The sequence below is a fragment of the Sardina pilchardus genome, chromosome 6, assembly GCF_963854185.1.
Source record: "Sardina pilchardus chromosome 6, fSarPil1.1, whole genome shotgun sequence".
Lineage (NCBI taxonomy): Eukaryota > Metazoa > Chordata > Actinopteri > Clupeiformes > Clupeidae > Sardina > Sardina pilchardus.
In genome coordinates, this window is record NC_084999.1 from 16,955,586 (window position 1) to 16,959,471 (window position 3,886).

The 3,886-nt window shown below is 42.2% G+C and overlaps 1 protein-coding gene across 11 annotated transcripts in view; it reads left to right on the forward strand.

The window, feature by feature from the left end:
• Nucleotides 1-359: 359 nt before the first annotated feature.
• Nucleotides 360-3,886, forward strand: part of satb1b (SATB homeobox 1b) — a 53,833-nt gene continuing 50,306 nt past the window's right edge. For 10 of the 11 annotated variants that reach the window (XM_062538749.1, XM_062538752.1, XM_062538754.1 and 7 more), the window contains exon 1: nt 360-529. The gene's annotated coding sequence lies outside the window, so the exon portion shown is untranslated. Of the gene's footprint in view, nt 530-716; nt 771-3,886 lie in introns of those variants that run through there. The other variant, XM_062538751.1, reaches the window with a different exon arrangement.

Here is a 3,886-nt window from a genome sequence, read left to right on the forward strand (position 1 = left end):
GATGTTACTAATGGCAACTTATCTTGTTCGTGTCTCTCCTTTTAAATTAAACCACTTTTCTGACATCTCAACATGTGGTGTGTAAATATGAGAATGGATGAGTGTGAACGCGCTCCTGACAGTCCACTTTCCCCCCTCTTATTGCGGTGCTCCCTAGAGAGCGCGCGGAAAGAAGAGCGCTGTTCAAAAATCAAAGTGGGGCAAGAGACAAGCTGCGCCACAGCTGGCAAATCATCTCGCGGAGCATCAGAGACGGGGAGGGGCGGTTCGTTTACCTGACACCCTCTCATACTGTAGAACCCTCCTCCTCGTGCCTCTATCCCCCGCTGCAGCCCACGTTGTTCGCAGTCGCATGCCATCCGTGCGCCCGAAGTTATTAGTTGTGCAGTCGGTTCGCATGTGACAGTGTTACCACCATCAATCGCAGGAGTTCTCTCATCTTTGGATCTCTCAAGGTGGGAAGAAGTTGAACAGAATTTTTGCACTGTTGATGGAAAACAAGGTTTCTCGGTGACTGCTAACTTCGAAGGTACAGTTACATATTTTACATCTTGTTTTAAAGCTATTGACATGTGTGGTACACCTGCCGTGGGGTCGTATCAGAGCTACATTTCTTCCATGCTTCACGCGTTTTTCGTTAACATGCTAGTTAAAAACATTGGGCGATTCTCACTTTTAAAACACCGGTGTTCTGCGTATTGTCACTCAAAAAGGTGTGTCACTTTCATTTCGGCGCGAGTGCGTCGTGAGAAAGGATGTTAGCAGGCAATGTAAGTAAGCTTTTTTTTGCTTATTGTAGACATTTATGGCTTTTTTTGTATTTACCTCAAAACATAGGTTAAAGCCAGACTACACACATAGTTATAAATAAGTGCAATCTGTCTCGTGTTCTGTGAGAACTCAGTGAACACATACTTCATGATTATGTTTGTAGTGCAAGCTACGAAGCAAGACCTTCTTATAAAGATATCGCAAATGGTAGCATATATCAAAACCTTTTAGTCTTTAAAAAAAATAATAAAAATACTACTGTAACCTAACGTGTAGCCTATGTGTACACAAAATCCCGCAGACCATACAATGTCAAGGAAGAACTACAGATAGAGGTGTAGCCACTCTACTCTCACAGTAATGGCATTAATAGAACGTCACATGTTTCTTATGATCGGCCTCAGATTGCTTTTCGAGCCATCCATATCTGCTTATTATCTTTAGGACTCACAACTGAGGGTATTGAGACACAAAGTAGGGGAAAGGCAACGCTGTCACAAAACTGGCAGTGCAAGATGTGTCCATGCAAGCATTGGGTTTGATCCCTATCTTGAGTCTGGTGGTGACAGTAGGGTTTTAAACACCTGGTTGAAAGAGTAAATACTGTCAATTCAAGAGGCCAAATCGCCACATGGCATTGGGTTAAGGAATGAAGTCGGAATGTCTTAGTCACTGGATTGTAGTTTTTTTTTTTTTTTTTGCAGAATGTATTTTCATTCTGTGTGAACTCTGCAGGGTTGTGTAGATATTGTTGAACTACATAACTACTTATGTGAACTTTTAAGTGTTATAAGTGGGCAATTAAGCATGCATATCAGTGCAGTATAGACTAATTGATTCAAATGGTCATAGCACAAAAAAATATGCAAAAGGAAATCTCGACATGTGCATATTTTAGACGTATAGCCTACCGCTTATTTAAATTGACAAGCATTATTGGGTTTTACATTCATCACACCTGCACCTCCTTTACATCACCTGTCAGTTCATTGCCATAGAGCCGTAAAAAAAGAAACAGTGATGAGTGATATTGAGGCTGATAAAAATACATGATTTTATAGTGTACACCTAAAAAAGACTTTACTGAAAGAAACATAATATGCTGATCATATACAGTATACTGAGCCTGTTGAAAAGGTTAATGGTGTAAGGAAGTTCTCTACTCTCATTTCAAGGATGATTAATAGAGTATCTAGTAAATATGAACACTAAAAGTATTCATTGAACTGTTAATTCACAAATGACTAGGGTTTTCAGTGTTCATTCGGTGTTCATTCTAATGTTTTAAGCACTCAGTGTGTGCACACTCAAATGTTGATCGGCCAAGTCAAGACTGCCTGAGACGTGGCGGGTGGAGAACAGTTTTGTGGTCAATTTATTAGGCCTGCTCTAGAGGTTGCATGATAGAATAAATGAGGTTGAGGGTCAGTGCTTCACCGAATGCTGCAGCAAAAACTTTTCCTGTCAGAAAATATGTCACTTCTTGTAAGAGAAGGCAGAGATCAAAGCCTGGTACTATCTGAATGTTTGAAATCCCCCTCTCTCGCTCTTAGTGCCGTCACCATTTTTTTTTTTTTGCAGACAGGTTTGCTTCCGTCAATCAATTTGTATTTGTGAAAGTGTCATATTCTTTGATGGTCGGTCTTGGTTTGAATGCGCAAGCTGGTCTGATTGTAATGAAAGAAGCTCCTTTTCACTCATGACAGTTGGTGGGTGCAGTGGCAGTGAAACTCTGCTCAAACAAACCTCACAATGTCAACTCAAAGAGATGCTAATCAAAAAGGTGGAAAAAAATGGCAGCTACATGAAATTTGGCTCATTTTGTTTTTCCACTGCCATGACCTAGGGTTGACTGCCTGATTTAGACTGACACACTGAAAGGACCCTTGGCCCGCCGGAATGGCTCAGGGCAGGTGTGAACCCATGGTCTTAAAGACCCCTGGTTTAAAAGTGAAAGTGATATGCATCTAATTGGCCTGCAGTGTCAGAGGGAATCAGAGCCACTCAGTGCAGGCCTCTGGGAAACCCACCCAGGTCATTTCTCCGCCACTCATCTTAACTGTCCTTCAAAGCCACATTCCTTTCTAATTGCGACTTCATTTGTCAAATCAGAGTAGCCACTAGTAGAGTGGGGTCGGGTAAAGAAGGCTCTTGCCTTTCGCGACAGTCACAATGCGGCGACGTCTACGCGGTTTCCTGCTTTCCGTATGAATTCTGCAAAAGGGAGCGCACGATTGTCAACCGTCGACAAATGCTGCGGTCGCAAAAGAGTGGTTGATTGTACCCGAGCAAGTAAACAACACTCAACCTCATTGACCCTCAGAGACCAATTAAGCTGTACAGTGCCACAGCGAGATTGTGTTGAGTGGAAACAAAGTGCCCTAGAAACGTTGAAATGACAGTAACACTATCATACCACAATCATCTAACAATTTATCCCCCGCCCCCCCAAATCTTCACAGACTGGTGTCCAGTTTGTGTCTCAGGTGACCTAGTGGCCTTCCATTCTTGTCCAGCTTAGGAAATGAAAATATGTTGCATTTGCGCTTTAAGGCGCATCCTATATCATGTTCAGAGCAACACTTTTACATGAGCATGTTCATGGAGTCGTGTGGATGCCAACTTCTTGGTTGGTCTGTATCAGATTCTTCCCCGCGTCGCAAGTAATATCGAGGCTAAAACCATTAATTGTCTTTACCACCTCGATAATTAACGCTGTGGAGAAATAACAGCTCAGCAAACAGTGAAATTATACTTGTGGTTGGTGCACGGTAAATACCTGTTTAGCTGCCAGCACATGTATTTATTAGACTGTCGCCAGCAAATAAGAGGCCTGTCTCGTTTTTTTTTTTCCTCTCCCCTTTTAAATATCTCTTTAAATATAGCTGCCTGGAGATTATACCTCGCCTGCAAAAGGCACGGCCATGATTCTTACGCCGAGGAAGGTAACAGTGATTCAGAGACTTCAGATGACAAGCTGTAACCAGTTAAAAACGGAGATAGTGTCTTAATAGGGATTGTTTTTGCATTCCTGGGCTTTGAGTCAAATATGTAGAAGGCCATGATGATTAGAGACGTACCACCCTAGACATATTTTCATATGCATTGCAACCTC